The sequence below is a fragment of the Mytilus trossulus genome, chromosome 1 (assembly GCF_036588685.1).
Source record: "Mytilus trossulus isolate FHL-02 chromosome 1, PNRI_Mtr1.1.1.hap1, whole genome shotgun sequence".
Taxonomy (NCBI): domain Eukaryota; kingdom Metazoa; phylum Mollusca; class Bivalvia; order Mytilida; family Mytilidae; genus Mytilus; species Mytilus trossulus.
The window spans coordinates 14,845,266-14,863,453 of record NC_086373.1 but is presented as its reverse complement, the minus strand read 5'-3'; the positions used below and the strand labels follow the sequence as shown (position 1 = coordinate 14,863,453).

General features: G+C 32.4%; 1 protein-coding gene and 1 pseudogene across 1 annotated transcript in view; one reads left to right on the top strand and one right to left on the bottom strand.

The window, feature by feature from the left end:
- Positions 1 to 15,698, bottom strand: part of LOC134716113 (uncharacterized) — a 31,162-nt pseudogene extending 15,464 nt beyond the window's left edge.
- Positions 15,661 to 18,188, top strand: part of LOC134716122 (uncharacterized) — a 56,657-nt gene continuing 54,129 nt past the window's right edge. Inside the window, exons 1-2 of the mRNA XM_063578914.1 lie at positions 15,661 to 15,920; positions 18,030 to 18,131. The gene's annotated coding sequence lies outside the window, so the exon portion shown is untranslated. The remainder of the gene's footprint in view (positions 15,921 to 18,029; positions 18,132 to 18,188) is intronic.

Here is an 18,188-nt window from a genome sequence, read left to right as displayed (position 1 = left end):
GTTAAACATTTGTCTGACATATATGAATGACTGGATTACATGAATGAATGACTGGATTACATGTACAAATGACTGGATTACATGTACGAATGACTGGATTACATATATGAATGACTGGATTACATATGTGAATGACTGGATTACATGTACGAATGATTGGATTTCATGTATGAATGACTGGATTACATGTATGAATGACTGGATTACATATATGAATGACTGGATTACTTATATGAATGACTGGATTACATGTACGAATGACTTGATTACATGTATGAATGACTGGATTACATATATGTATGACTGGATTACATATATGAATGACTGGATTACATGTACAAATGACTGGATTACATATATGAATGACTGGATTACATATATGAATGACTGGATTACATATATGAATGACTGGATTACATATATGAATGACTGGATTACATATATGAATGACTGGATAACATATATGAATGACTGGATTACATGTACGAATGACTGGATTACATGTATGAATGACTGGATTACATATATGAATGACTGGATTACATATATGAATGACTGGATTACATATATGAATGACTGGATAACATATATGAATGACTGGATTACATATATGAATGACTGGATAACATATATGAATGACTGGATAACATATATGAATGACTGGATTACATGTATGAATGACTGGATTACATATATGAATGACTGGATAACATATATGAATGACTGGATAACATATATGAATGACTGGATTATATAAATGCATATATGAATGACTAGATTACATATATGAATGACTGGATTATATATATGAATGACTGGGTTACATGTATGAAAGACTGGATAACATATATGAATGACTGGATTACATGTATAAACGACTGGATTTATTCTAGGAATGACAGGATTACATGTTTGAACGACTAGATCACATTTATGAATGACTGGATTACATTTATGAATGACTGGATTACATATATGAATGACTGGATTACATATATGAATGACAAGATAACATGTGTGAATGACTAGATTACATGTTTGAAGGACTATTTTACATATAAATGAATGCAAGATATTTATGAATGACAAGATAACATGTGTGAATGACTAGATTACATGTTTGAAGGACTATTTTACATATAAATGAATGCAAGATATTTATGAATGAGAGTTTCAAGTGTATACATTGCTAGATAATAGTAGTGTTTGGATGGATTTAAATTTGCCTATTTAAATTGTTTTTTGAAGTTGACATTTGTTATTCCATGATTTCATGTATGAATATAAACTATAGACACACTATGGGTGGGTCTGTCAGTATATTTGAATGACTTGTACAAGTATGAAATAATTATTTTAGGGACTGAATACATACCTGCCAACTTTTTAAAATGCCCATGGGGGTTTGCGTGCAAGATGGCTGTCATAGTCCTAAAAAACCTTCAAGGGGTCCAACAAATACATTTTAATGTTGTTTTTTGGATTCCTCATACTTTTATAAGCCTTAAGTCATTGTAAAATTAGTTGTTTTGTTTAAATTGTGGACAAAATTGCTCTTTCAAAATTTCAATTTGGGAGCCTCCATGGTGGAAATCCCCCACAAATAGTGACAGTTGGCAGGTATGTGAATACTAATAAATTCCTGATTATGTTATCCATATTTATATAATTGTTTTATGCGTTTCTTGATATATTGAAAATGACTGCAAATGCATGAGTTAACAGAAACTGGTGTAAAGATCAAAATATATTAACGTCTTACAATAATTTGAAACCTGTAAATAAAGTCAAGATGCTCTATATATGAGTACTTGAACTGTATAATGAATTCTTATGTTCCGGCCAAAAATCAGAAACCCTGGCATAGAGTGAGAGACTTTCAGGGTTTTTAAGCTTGCAAAGGTAAAAATCTGGGGTTTAAAATCAAAACGAATGATTATCAAGTGACAATAGTTTTAAAGTTGACTAAACCTAAAACAAAATACAATTTCAATTTTCTAATTTCGTACTTTATTTGACCTTTTAAACTTTTTTGTTTGAGGGTCAATGTTAGGGTTTTAGTAGAACAAATGCTGGTTTGTGGTTCACAATTTAAATCCAGTTATATATAGAATGACTTTATTTACATACATGAGTGACAGTGTTACATGTGTTAGGCACCAAATTTTGTGACTGAGCTTGACTGAATAAATAGGGAAGTTTTGAATGGCAGCAGAAAAGTGTGTCTTATTTTCACTTCTTTAATATCTCTTAACACACGATGAGCTAAGCAGTGTTTCATGTACAGCAGGATCTGATCTGATTATCCTTCCAGAGCATATAAGATCAGGCTTCATTTTGGAGGGATTCAAATTTCTCAGTCTTTAGTTGTTTTGTGTACTGGTTTTCCTGCTGTTTGTCCTTTTGTTATCTGTTGGTGCTTTGTGGTCATACTTTCTGTCTCATGTTGATTTTTGTGGTCATTTTTCTTATGCATGCTATATATTACAGAGCTTTTTTTTACACAGATGAATTTAGTTGATTTCAATAATCAATTTTAATAAAATGTTCTAATGTAAGTTTTATGACTTCAAGTGATAACATTCATACCTTGTTTTCCAGTGTCAACGGTTTAAATTAACGAAATATTTGCAAGTGGACATTTATAGAAGTTATATCTGTTAAAACTACTTTGTGATCATTAAAACAGAAACCTGCTGTTTGGATGACTTACTTATATTATATGAATGACCGAATAACAGTGAATTAGTGTTAGTGACTGAATAGATGATATATGATAAATATCAGTCTACCCAAATTTATCAGTCAAAGGTAGATGCAATTACTTCGTATTACATATTTCTAACTAATGGAACTGTATAAAAAAAGAGATGTGGTATGATTCAAAATGAGGCAACAGTGTGCCAGAGTTCAAATATTAAAGTAACTGTACAGCGTTTGACAATGAAACACACATACTGGTAAACAAAAAGTAGGATAATACAAAAAAAAAACATGTGAAAGAAACCAAAGGAGTAAATTATGAACTAGATTTCTTTACACTAAATCCATTGTATGTTGGATGTGTACGGATTGATTGTTCAGTCGTAGAGGCATAATTTTTTATTAGTTGTTAGTGGCTTTGAACTAGCTGTCGGATAACTGCGAGTATTCTCAGATCTGTTCATTGTGTCTATATACAAAGTCTGAATGATTGTATAATAAAAACTATAACACGAATTTCCATACGTATGGGAACTCGTGTTATAGTTTTTATTCTATATATGTATATATATATATTTATTCTAGTGGCAAATATTTCATGCATATAAGTTTTGGTCGCAAACAACTACAAGAATAATCAAAACATCCATCATAAAATATTTTCACACATTTTTGCAAGATATCTTTTACACAAATCCACAGTAAAAAGAAAAATCCGAGATTCAGTCATGCTGGAATACAGTACACAATAAAAGGAATGAATGTAAACAATGAAAAATTACTTGGTATCATAATCGATGATTGTCTTTCATGGAATCAACAAATAAAAAAAGTATGTACCGTGATTAGTACTAGACTAGGTTTACGAAATCAATTGAAGCATTATATTCCACAAAAAGGTTTATGTTTATTTAATAATAAATACGCATTTCCTCTTTTTGATTATTGTTGTACAGTATGGACTAAAACATGTGATCTAAATATGGAAAAAAATGTTCAAATTACAAAAAAAGGGAAGCCACGATAATTTTTAATTCCAATTATTATTTGGATGCCTGAGTTGTATCGTTGGCACTCATACAATATCTTCCTATATCTATTAAGAAATCATATGACACACCACCAAAACATTATTCAAACAACGAGAAATGGTTAACTTTTCAAACAACTCGAATCACATATTACAATTTAAAGGAGTATTTATGCATAAGTGCGTAATTAGTATTGCACTTTATTCCTATGCCAAGTATTTAATATTAACCAAAATGTAAATGGACTTAATGGAAACTATTCTTTGCGTTCATCAAACAATCATTGTCTTTGCAAGATGTACAGGATCCTTAAAAAGGTGTGCATCCCCCCTTTTTTTCATTTATGTTTCTTGTCACATGTGTAAACAATGTACTATGATTGCATTTTTAACTCGTCAGGGTTTCATGTTTTTTGCAATAATTTTATTTTTTTATTTTTTATACAACAAAAGATCAGTGTTTTCAATGTAAAAAAAACAACCAGTTGACGATAATTACGATCGTTCATCTTAAATATATTCCATGTTTTTCCCATATTTATTTTTAGACAAGTTATTTAAAGATAAGATGACGATTACAATTTTGTTGTGTTCTATATAAAACCTAAATTGCATACGGAACGGAAACAATTATATTGACCCGGAATGATTGAAGGGATTACTTCTAGACAGCTCCAATATATCACGTTCGGAACTTATCAAACAGACGACATGGATGTTAAACCACAACTAAAGACGTGGTAAAAATGTCATTAGTTAGTAAGAACACAGACACATCGTATAAATCAACCAATTCGTGATGGTGTTTATAAAATTTACGGAGCAGAGTTGTTACTGCGGAGAATTTTAGTGTAAAATCGTCCATCTGTGTCAATATTGAGTTAAACATCGAAGTATGAAGCAGTCCTTCTTGTATCAGTAGAATCCTTAATTTCAGGTTCACTGGGATATACGAGATGAAAACGTGAGATGAAAGTACTGACAGGAATATGATTATTCGGTATTAGAACATCCTCAATATTTCTTTAAGTTGATTCAAAGAATTTTGCAAGTTGCTTTTTCTTTTTAGAACGGTCTATCTGTGTGAATTATGTTTCATACGAGTGCAAAATCAAGTCGGCCAGAAGCGGTGCACAAGTCGTTGGAATACCGACTGTCTTTTGAAATATAAATCATTCCGTGAAACTCATCAAATAATCGATAAGAATTATCATAATTCAAAACAAGAAATTTATGTTTACGAATCAATTTTTTATAGAAAAAGCTCTGTTTAATGAGATTGTGAAGTTGATCTTTCAATTTAATATTGGAAATAGTAGTGTTAAGCGAAGAAAAATTATAGGTCTTAATACTTCTGTAAAATTACAGAGATTGTGATCCAAGATTTTGCAGTAGATCTTAAGAATTTTTGAGAAACGCATCTGGTTGAATACACTCATCACAATATTTTTTAAGGCCATAGTTTACTGTAGAAAGAATAGTCGTCAACACTTTAGAAAAATGTTTAGTCCAACATCTTAATCATCCAGCTATGTATCGATCTTTATACGGAGTTTTGTGAGGTTTCTATATCCCGTATAATGACGATATAATTTTTTCGTTTTCTTTGATGATAAAAACCAAATGAAACAAGGACAGATTTGTAATTTGTAAAATTGTATTCTTTGTGATTAATGATTACAAATATGTAAGATTACCAGTTGTGCTGTTTATTCGAAGCACTTTCAATTAGTTAGAAAATCATACTTTCTGAATACGCTTCTGAATTCATGATCGAAAAGCTTTGACCTATTTAGACGAAGTGTCCAGTTCTGGTTCGTGTAGTTTGCAGTTTCCCAATTTTCTAGCATATTTCTCAACTGCATCCATCATTCCTAAAGCTCTTTTTTTCCAGTGGATGAGCTTGGAAATTCTATATGCTGGTTCCTTGGCTAAATACTCTCTCAGTTGTTCACCAGTAATACTATGATGGACTATAATTGTATTTGGACGATGCATATGAGCAATCCGGAGGTTTGGATTTCACTTCTTTCGGATAAACGGCCTCTAACACCCTCTAATGGTTGAAAATCTTGTATGCAATAATCTTGCTTTAAGGGGACGACCATTTGATATTCTGGGGGGGGGGGGGGGGGGCAGGAGGATTTTGAAAATAAATAACTTAGCCTTGATAATTACAAAAATAAATGGTTTGTTCTTTGGTAGTTTGAAAATAAATTACCTGACTTGGAATGTATTGAAAATAAATAACTCAGCAGGTCTTTAGCTTCTTGGGCCTTCATCGGTCCCAAAACCCTTCAAAAAAATTTTTGCCTCGCTACGCTCGGCGAAATATGTTTGACAATACTTTTGAAAAGGCTACCTAAACCAAACTTTAATACTATGTACATTGTATATATTCAATACATGTATATTGGTCGGGTATATCAAGGAATTGTATATTATACAATTCCTTGGGTATATAAATGATTCTTTTCGTGGAGAAAAGTATAAAATACTTAATCTAATTATACCAATTGTCTTTTATAATATACTATGTATTTGTGTTTCGTTTGTCCTGTCTCGCTATGTATTATCTTAATATGTTTGTATATATTGTCCTCTAATGTACACAAGTATGTGTCTGAGGTTATGAATAAAATCTTGAATCTTAAAATTTTTGCAGGGGATTTAATGATTAATTTTGATTAAATGATACACAATAACTTGACTGTACATGTATTATTCATAATTAACAAATATTTTTAAAATTGTATGTTTTCGAATATCATAAATATAGTTGTGAAAATGAATAATCAGTCCCTTGCTTTAATGAAAATGAAAAATCTTGCTTCAATAGTGCAGAAAATGAATAATGTGTCCTCTTAGTTTACAAAAATAAATAACCGATCAAAAACAAATCCTCCTGGCCCCCCCCCAGAATATCAAATGGTCGTCCCCTAAGTATGTAAAATTACAGATGTAGCTTTAACTTTGAAGTAACAAGGTAAGTTTATTGTACACGTTCCGGTGGAAAATATTCTAATATTGATAGCATTTTATCCATTATTGGTGAATTCTATTTAAAAAAACAAACTTTTTGAGTTGATTATGTCTCATATCACCGAACGTTTACCTTCCATTCGCAATATGTCGGATGACACTCGTGGGGCAGGATGTGCTTAAACATTCTGGAAGACCTGAGATCCTCCCCGTTTTTTTTAGTAAGGTTCATGTTATGCAGTATTTAGTTTTCTGTGAAGTTTTTTGTAGACTGTTGTTATCTTCTTGTCGTTTTCTTTTTGGCCATGAAATTTTTCTGTATTTCTCCGAACTAAGATTTGCTCCTTCGCTGGTGCTCTGTGGCTGGTGGTGGCAAACAGTATCTTGGAGGAAATGGACTCAGTCTTTTTTTTCTTTATCTTGTTTTGTGTTTAACATTTCTGTGTTGATATGAATTATCATTGATGTGTTCGTAATAACTGTCAACAAAACTTTCGGAGTTTTTTAAATTCTAAAGCTTTTCCACCTCAGGAATAGATAAACTTAACTGTATTTGGCAAAACTTTAAGGAATTTTGGATCGTCCCATGTTCTTCAACTTCGTACTTTATTTTCCCTTTTAACATTTTTAGCTCACCGGGCCCGAAGGGCCAAGTGAGTTTTTCTCATCACTTGTCGTCCGTCGTCCGTCGACCGGCGTTAACTTTTACAAAAATCTTCTCCTCTGAAACTACTGGGCCAAATTAAACCAAACTTGGCCACAATCATCATTGATGTATCTAGTTTAAAGTTTGTGTTTTTTTACCCGGCCAACCAACCAAGATGGCCACCATGGCTTAAAATAGAACATAGGGGTAAAATGCAGTTTTTGGCTTATAACTCAAAAACCAAAGCATTTAGAGAAAATCTGACAGGGGGTAAAATTGGTTATCAGGTTATCAAGATATATCTGCCCTGAAATTTTCAGATGAATCAGACAACCCATCATTGGGTTGCTGCCCCTAAATTGGTAATTTTAAGGAAATTATACTGTTTTTTGTTATTATCTTGAATATTATTATAGATGGAGATAAACTATAAACAGCAATAATGTTCAGCAAAGTAAGATTTACAAATAAGTCAACATGACCAAAATGTTCAGTTGACCCCTTTAGGAGTTTTTGACATTTATAGTCGATTTTTAACCATTTTTCGTAAATCTTAGTTAACTTTTACAAAAATCTTCTCCTCTGAAACTACTTGGCCAAATATTACCAAATATAGCCAGAATCATTATTAGGCTATCTAGTTTAAAAATGGTGCTTTGTGACCTGGCAAACCAACCAAGATGGCCGCTACGGCTAAAAATAGAACATAGGGGTAAAATGCAGTTTTTGGCTTATAACTCAAAAACCAAAGCATTAAGAGCAAATCTGAAAAGGGGGTAAAATTTTTCATCTGGTCAAGATCTATCTGCCCTGAAATTTTTAGATGAATCGGACAACTTGTTGTTAGGTTGCTGCCCCTAAATTGGTAATTTTAAGGATATTTTGCTGTTTTGGGTTATTATCTTGAATATTATTATAGATCGAGATAAACTGTAAACAGCAATAATGTACAGCAATTTAAGACTAAAAAATAAGTCAAAATGACCGAAATGGTCAATTGACCCCCTACGAAGTTATTGTCCTATATAATCAATTTTTAACAATTTTCATAAAATTTGTAAATTTTTACTAACATTTCCCACTGAAACTACACGGACAAGTTCGTTATAGATAGAGATAATTGTAAGCAGCAAGAATGTTCAGTAAAGTAAGATGTACAAACACATCACTATCACCTAAACACAATTTTGTCATGAACTGTCTGCTTCCTTTGTTTAATTCACATATACCAAGGTGAGCGACACAGGCTCTTTAGAGTCTCTAGTTTTATTCTCGCACCACTGATGAGTCTTTTGTAGAAGAAACGCGCGTATGACACCTATACACAAGTGCATTCCTGATACTAGTATCTATGATAAGTTTATTTGAATAACATACTATATTCTAAAAAGTAAAATAACAAAAAATACTGTACTCCGAGAAAAATCCAAAACGGAAAGTCCTTTAGCAAATGGCCAAATCAAAAGCTCAAACACATTAAACGAATGGACAACAATAGTCATATTACTGACCGGTACAGTCATTTTTCTTAATTAGAAAATGGTGGATTAAACCTGGTTTTGTAGCTAGCTGAACCTCTCACTTGCATGACAGTCACATAAAATTCCATTATATTGGCAACGATGTGTGATCAAAACAGACAGACATAATAGACGGTTGGTTTACCCGTTGTAATTGTTCTATACTGGTCATTTTGTGGCTATTTATAGCTTGCTGTTCGGTGTGAGCCAAAGCTCCGTGTTGAAGACCGTACTTAGACCTATAATGGTTTACTTTAACAATTTTGGTCTTGGATGGAGAGTTGTCTTATTGATACTCAGTCTCATACTACATCTTCTAATATCTATAATGATAGGTAAACATCTCTTAGTATCATGTTTTACTAACAGGGATCCAACGAATCTCCGTTTTAATTTCTGTTCTATTATTATAGCATCAGTCTTTTTGGCGGTATTTTGGAGAGTTTGTGGTACTTATATATCTTATAAATTGAGATTTATTTGATTTGTTGTTAGTTGAGAAGTTCGGATTATAATTTGAAGTTTAAGCCAAATTCGATTTTGTGCTTGAACTGAACTTCAAACGATCCATGATTTTGTAATGAGGAGTACCAAAATTGCATCCATCCGCTAAAGGGGTGCTAGCTGTGAAATGCATGTTCCCCGATTTGACTGAAATTCTCATATTTGAAAAACAAATAATTTGTAAAACATATTCAAATTATAAAAAGTATAAAATAAACTATTTACAGGGCATGGGCTCGATAATATGTAGCTTCGTTTAGTGTGTATTTTAATCTTGACTCCATATCATTTACTATCGAGTTGACCTCCAAATACCTGCAATGGTAAAATAAGTGATATAAACATAAATACAGATATAAATATAAAGCGAACTAGTGCAACTGGATTTTTCATAGTTTGTTTGATTTCATATTAAAGATTACAATTATATGTTAATCGTCGTTTTTACCTGTACAAGAACGTTTTTTGTGGATCGAACCAGTCAATCAAACGATTTACCTTTGTTTCACTATCAATGTTGACACTCTATTTTTTTTTAAATAAATGAACACACACACTGCATGCGTTATCCTGCATCTCTAGGTAAAATGGGTTAAATTGGAGTTTAAATCAATGTCTACTGAATTATTCACTTACACTCTATTGTTTATGCGCATATACAAGCGCAATAGTACTATGCCGTCAGTGTTTTATGACGTCGTGGTTTCCGCGAACTCGAAACGTTAATGAGAGTTATTCCTCTTTGAGCCGATGGAGACAGTGACAAACGTGTTGATAGGTAGATTTGCCGAGAAGAGAAAGAAAATTGTTTTTACATAATAAACATGTTCCAGAATTGGATATACACATTAATTATGTGAATTAAGTGTATCTGAAACAGACAACAAAACAGCAAATGATAAAATATATGAATAAAAAGAGGGTCACCTATACAGCAATCTAACAACTGTCAAGAAACAAAATCTGGATACTCGACAACAAGACGGCGAGGGGATAGGACCTTTATCGGGACTCCAGGAACGGGTGTTTTTAAGCTCGGGATTTCGGGATTGATCCTTTCGAGATCTGGGAATCCTTTTTTCACTTTACTTTTTTTAAATAAGGGACCTCGGGATTTCGTTTTTTTAAGTCCGGGATTTCGGGATCAGGATCCCTCCTATCCCTCCTCAAGATGAGCCAATCATATTATAATATAAAACTAATTTCCATAATTTGCTACGTGTATGGACTTATCTGTTTTAAAAGAGTCAATCTCTTTGGTAGGTTTTAAATTATATTTATATTTCCACAAATCATTAAGAAAATACGAAAATCATTAATCATGTCATCAAAATTCAATGTATCTATAGAATTAGAAACCTTACGTTCCTATATGGATATGGCAAATTGCACTTACGTATTTTGAATGTGTAAGGCGATAACATTTTTATACGAATATGATATTTAGATTTCTGATAAACACCAACAAAACAGAAACAATACGTGTAAAATAAAGTCCCATCTAGAGAAGTTAACATATACGCTTCTGACATATGTAGGTCTTTGTATGTGACCACTCCAAGTGTGATCCGATTTGCCAAATTTTATATTTATGTACTAGGTGCGCAATTTTTATATGAAAAAAAACCACCATAATCCTGCCTGTGTTTAAAAGTTGTCGGAATGAAGAATTAAAGAGGAATGCATATGAAAAAAATCAATAGTTGATTTGAGAAAAAGAGGTCGGACTAGGTTCCATTCATAATCACGGTATGACAACTGACAGTGTATGAGTAAACTTAGACTGAGTTTCTAGCAACATGACGGAATATTTCGATATGCATAGATGCCTATGGATGCATGATCAAACAGAAAGTATGTTAAATAGACCCCGTTAACACTTCAACGAAATTGAATCGATCTTTTAGGAGCATCTCAGTCGCATTTACGTTTTTTTTAGAATTGTGCGGTAAAATTTAGTATACATTGCAATCCTAAAATAATCGGTAATTTGGTAAAAAAAAAACTCGTAATAAATAGAATAAGAAAATGTTGGGTTCATAAGATGTGCTTCTGCATTTATTAATGATCTGATACGTCTTTTAAAAACAAAGAAATATCAGAATAATTTTATTAACGGTATCAGTCGAGCACTGAAACGGGTCCTGTCCAAGGTCAGTAGCTTGTGATTAAGTAGTTGTCGTTTGTTTAAGTGCTACATACTTGTTTTTCATTTTTTTATTTTTTGTTCATGAATTAAGCCGTTATTTTTTCGTTTGAATTATTTTCCATTTGGCATGTCTGCGTCTTTTATAGCTTTATATGCATTATGAGATTTGCTCATTGTTGAAGGCCGTACGGGGACCTATTATAAATAGTTCCTGTGTCAATTGGTCTCTTGTGGAAAGTTGTGTTATTTGCTTTCATTTTTTATCTCATTTGAGTATACTGATGAAACTCTGAAATCAGTTACTAATATGAATATTTTAAACTGACCATGCGCAGATTTATTTTCATATCTACATAAAACACTTTAATTTAGATCGGTCGATCGATTGAAAAGTCGATCATGATTTATCTTAAGTGTTTAAACTTAAACAAAGATTCGGGTTTCGTTCAATATGGTAGCGGCTACATAGGGCTACGTAGATGTTTGACTATTGAACATGTAGCTAGCCTAGCTGCTACATAGATATTAATTGCAGCTAGCCTAGCTACTCGTTCATATGATCGAAAATACCATTTATAATTTGACTGAACTATGAAAAGATTTAACAAACGTTTTCAATATTCTAAGAAGAATTTCTGTTCAACACATAAGCACTATAAATAACCTGAATAGAAATGTTGTTCATAGAAGCATGATCCATTCGCGTGTGCATTGGTTCAACGCATTATTTCCAACCACCGCATTTGTATTACGTGTCTGTGAAACTAACTGAAAACTAAGTACTATCACGTGTATATTAATCGAGACATTAATATGCATTTATTGTAGTTGAAAACAAACAAACAACATAACAGCAAATAACGAGAATTGACTTGTCCGTAATTTGTATAGGACTATCGCCCAAAACCTGCGGAACGGCTTTCGACGTTGTTTTAGAATTGGCGCAATGTATTCCCGCCATTTCAAATTATTAAAACCTTTTGTAGAAATATCTCTTTTTCCATTCCGGTGACCCCATCTTATTATTTCATGATTTTTTTAAGATATAAACAACGCATATTCTGTTGAAAACTCATCGAGAAATTATTGGTCAATTTTTATTAAACATCATTCTTTTATAGTTATTTCACAATAAAAAAAGGCGGGAAAATTATTATAGCAACTTATCGCTATTATTTTCCACTCAGAAATTGGTTATATTATTAAAATAGTTTGTATTAACAACTTGGTTAACAGAAAAAACAAGTTTTATGGGAAACCAACTTTAAAAAAAAATATTACACTGCTATTGACTAGAAGTCCCGATTTCCAAATTTCATGAAAAAGACGGCGTTTTAAATCGATAACGAGGTCGGTGACCCCATTTTTTTATTTGCTAATTTTAAAGCTTTTACCTAACCTAAAGTAAATATAAAATATAAAGAAGATATTATTGGTAGATCTGAATAGAAGGATTTGTCTTTAATTTAACAAACTTAATTGTTCCATACTGGATGCTAGAAGCGAACTATTATTTTACTTTTCACTCTCGTTAATGATAATGGAAAAAAAATATACTGTAGATTTTTCATATATATCTCGTTGCTAGTGCCTTTTTAGTTCACATCTGCGAAATCGGAAATAAATACATTTATTCAAAAAACAGTTTTGGCATGATAGCGGTTATGTTCTTCTCATATATATATATGGGCGTATTGCATTTCCGCTAATTATTCAAAGTCCCAATACTACGTTTCCGCAAATTTAAAGTATACGTTTCCGCAATTTGCATTTATTACTTTTCCGCAAATTTACCTAGTAAATTATAAAGATTTGAATGAACATATGTGATAAATTATTTTATTTTTTTATTTTTAATAAAACAAAAGTTCTGATCTCAGTATAGCTATTATATACTTGATATAACTAGTTGACTCGGGTAAGGATGAGTTAAACTTCATTGAGAAATCTTTGGTTTGGCCTACTTGCCAACTGACATGATTAAAGAATGCGTTGTTGAATTAATTGCCGATGCTCCATCTGACGATAAATGCATGAGGTCTACCGATTATATGTTGGAATTTCATATGGTTGGCAATTGAGATTTCCACAAAGCATTTGGACATCACCCCTGACCCCGAGGAAAAGAGAACAACGAATGGTGTCGAGTCTTTTAGTGCCTACCTGTGCGAGCAGTTTTAAGCTAACCATCCTACCATATTTGTTTTTGTCGATGTGTTAATGAAACTGAAGACAACATCTTACATAAAGATGAGAACTCTTAACTGTAAAAGCACCCGTTCGGAAGTATGAAAAGGAGAAGATGGACTTCCTTCCTAAACAAAATACAGAACTTGTAAACGGTGAATGTGCTCCTATGGTCTTTGCACGACGTGTTGGCTACAAATATTCTGCCAGAACTGACTTATGAACTCATATCAAGATATGTTTGAACATACGTTTTCATACATTTAATGATGTTTTTTACTTACATGTTATGATGACCTTTAACTTAACGCATATTTATTTTTTATTATAGCTTTGCTTTCGATCAATAGGTATTCCTTAATTATTTGCGGAAAAGTAATAATTTGTTTTTTCCGGAATAGTTACTTTGTTTCCGGAAAAGTAAGATAATTATTTGCGGAAATGTAAACTTTTTTTTCCGGAAACGTCATCTTTTTTTCGCGGAAAAGTAATGCTAATTTGCGGAAACGTAAAACGCCGATATATATCATGATGGTACGATACTAAATCACTAACGGGAGGGATTTTACTTTATTTTCATATGATCAAGACATAATTTTTCAATCAATTGATGATATCAGCATTCCTAACCCGAAAATGCGAAATACCGAAATCGCGAAAATCGGTAAGAAAAAATATTTTACGTTTTCGCCTTATAGATTATCTAGTCCATTGTAAATGATGAAGTGTCGGTGTTCGTACAATCGAATCGTAATTGAGATTTGGAGCTGTCATGGTATTTACTGCTAGTAATCCTTTGTTAATGTATGTAGCATTGTCTATTAATTTTGCTTAGTCTCTTTTGTTACCTACAATGGCTCACAGGCGCTTGGGTCTATGATACAGATGTTTTTTTTTTTTTTTTTTTTTTTATTAAAATATTAAATTTTCTATATTTATAATACATATCTATCACTTATATGCATGTCTCACTAAGTTTCCAGTGATTTAAACGACCCAGAGAAAATACCCAATTTTACTATCCATACTAAGAAACAAAGTTTCTTAGTATGGATAGTAAAATTGGGTATTTTCTCTGGGTCATTTAAATCACTGGAAACTTAGTGAGACATGCATAGAAGTGATAGATATGTATTATAAATATAGAAAATTGAATATTTTAATAAAAAAAAAAAAAAAAAAAAAAAAAAAATCTGTATCATAGATCCAAGCGCCTGTGCAATGGCTGTACTCTGACAACGGTCTCGGACTTCTTTTAAACTGAGATTACTGTGCGTATTGATATGTGTTTCGTTTTCCTACATTGGCTAGAGGTATAGGGGAGCGCTGAGATCTCACACATGTTGAACCCCGTCGCATGTTTTGTGCCTGTCCAAAGTCATGACCTTCTGGTCTTTGTTATTCTTGTATGTTTTTTAATTTTAGTTCATTTATATGCTTTTGAGTTTAGTGTGACGTCCATTTTCACTGCACTGGTACACAATTTAGGGGCCAGCTGAGGACCACCTCCGGGCGGGATTTTCTCACTGAGTTGAAACCCATTAGTGGCTTTCGGTTGTTGTATGTTCTTTGATCGGGTTGTTGTCTCTTTGACATAATGTTACGGTTTTGTGATTCTTAATCATCCATTTTTGATCATTTCTTTTGTGGATCACGTTCTTTATATTTTGTGATGAAATGTAAATACTGTTCAAGATGTGAAGGCAATTGATATGGGACATGGGGACAAAGCTAAAGACTATATTTTTTTTTATAATTGTATGATATGTATGTGACAAGTGTAGAATTTACTATTTAAATGTACGAGTTGTACATTTAACTTACAGTCAAGTAAAACTAACGTGATTCTCTGGTTCCTTGTTGTAGTTATACCGGTATCAACGATCACAAGTCTCCCAGACATGTAGCTTTTATCCCTTTTTATTAACGGGTCACTTCAACCCTGGGGGCCGCCATTGTTTATTTACAGTTTCTTATAAAAGTCCCCGTATGTTTAAAGTGCAGTTTGTGTCGTTACGTCATTTGACGTTAGAAACGTCAAAAGTGTGTCCAAAATCGTGTCCAAAGTGTGTCGTGTACTATAAATTCATGCGCGACATTCTCTCTTATTTAGTCTTGTTCCTCCTGGGCAGCCATATTGTTAATTTATAAACAAACTAGCAGAAATATAGAATTTAGATATCCAGTTATTTTAATAAGGTTAGGTTCTAATATTTTAGGATTTTGAGGATTATTATTAATATTTATTCTAGATCTTTTTATTACAAAAGCTTATTAGAATCACGCTAGCTAAATAGGAAAGTTCATTGTAAATATTTATACGGTACCGCCGATTGCGGAACACCGCAGAAACCGTAGTTTTAACTATAAACTGTTAATTTCTTCTATACATATTTTCTTTAAATATATTAACTTAAATCTTCCATTTATGCTGAATTCGTGTAAGGATCTGTAAGGAGTATATGCTTTGATTATTTATTAAGTACTGTTAGTTATTACCAGTCCAGTTCACTTGCCCGTATTGAACCAGAGCTACCCCAGCCCCTCCCCCTTTTTAACTATCACAGGTACCAGAGAAGTAACCAGTTGTTACTGACTATATATTTCGTTCTTGTATAAAGTTGAAGATAAAACATAGTATTGTTATAACAGTTATTTGTTAAACTATTGTTATATAAATCGTATAAATATGTAATGCTGAATAACTCGTCAGTCTAACTTATTAAATTACACATATTAAGTTCGAGATACGACTTTGTATTTATTGAAACGCCAAACCGCCATTTATACAGCTAGTTAGGCTACCTACCCCACCCCCTTTTTGCTATCGTAACCTATACAAACAAGACTACGGCGGCAGTTGAGCTGAATATTGATTGATAAGTGAGACAACTATCTACCAGAAGTCTAGCAGTATATATTGACCTCCGCATAGCAGTCACAGTATCCGATAAACCAGGCAACAGGCAGTAAAGAAACGCTACCAACCCTCGACCCGCTACAATATATTCCTCATTTCCATTCTCAATTTTTATTCCAAATGTTCGCGTAGTGTTTGATCTGAAGTTAATCCACTATATAATATTTCATTTTAAGTAGTCACATTATCAACTTCGTACTTTATTTGGTATTTTTGTCTTTTTTGGATTTGAGCGTCATTGATGAGTCTTTTGTAGACGAAACGCGCGTCTGGTGTATATACTATATATAGTCCTGGTATCTATGATGACTTTATAATAATTTTAAAAACATTAAACATAATGAGACAATCATCATCGGACTCATGTTACATTCAAATATTCTACTAAGTCATATTTGGTGACTGTCCTTCGTCACCAAAAGAAGATTCAACTTCACAATTCTGCCGAAAGTTGGAAACGTGTATCTGAGGTCACTATGATCACTTAGTCTAATGGATAGGTGTTCACCAACATTGAATTTCCATGAGGGTTCACTCGGCACCATGATCACAGGCACTCAACGACATTACGCATTTACATATGATTTAAATTTTTCCCCGAGATTAGTACCTATGTTTTAAAGAGGCATTATCAGCATCCATGTTCGGCCAATTTGACACAAATTCCCATTTTTGATTTACAACATACTAAAACTTATTCTTTAATTAACAAAAAAAGTCTGAAATAAATATTAACAATACATGTACTCGATAATATACATGATGATATCAGCATTCCTAACCCGAAAATGCGAAATACCGAAATCGCGAAAATCGGTAAGAAAAAATATTTTACGTTTTCGCCTTATAGATTATCTAGTCCATTGTAAATGATGAAGTGTCGGTGTTCGTACAATCGAATCGTAAATACGCCTTATAATATGACACATACTTTTTCATATTTAAAAAAAAAATAAACATTAATATATGACCAATTCCTAAAATATTCCCTACGAGTTCAAATATACCTTTTAAAATATAGATAAACAAAACTTATAACTGCTGAGCGTGAAAAAAAGCCTTAAGACCCATAATTTGCTTATATTTTTGAAAATCATAATGTAATCTACATTTTGAAATTTATCAAGTTATTAAAATGATTGTCTATAGATTTTTTAATTTTGACCTCCCCCTCCCCATCCCAAAGTCTACCTTAACATATTATATAAATAAACACAGTTTGGAAAACAAATTAATTTCAACACAATCTTGTGATGAGTCAAACGAACTCAAGATTACGGATTTATAGATATAGATAATTCTTAAAAAAAATAATGTTCCCTTCTTTCGGAAAATCTCTTCTTGTTCTATTTTTAACAAATTGTGGACTTCCTGTTATTTATTTTTAGGTATTGAGGTCAAGTGGGAATTACCTGCTGAAAGACCAATGGACATGACGAACGACTCATTCGAAACTAACATACTCTAACGCAAAAACAGACGACCGATAGGTACGTTAATATGTAGATATTATATTATTATATAGGGGAGCTCGCTTAACGGATAAA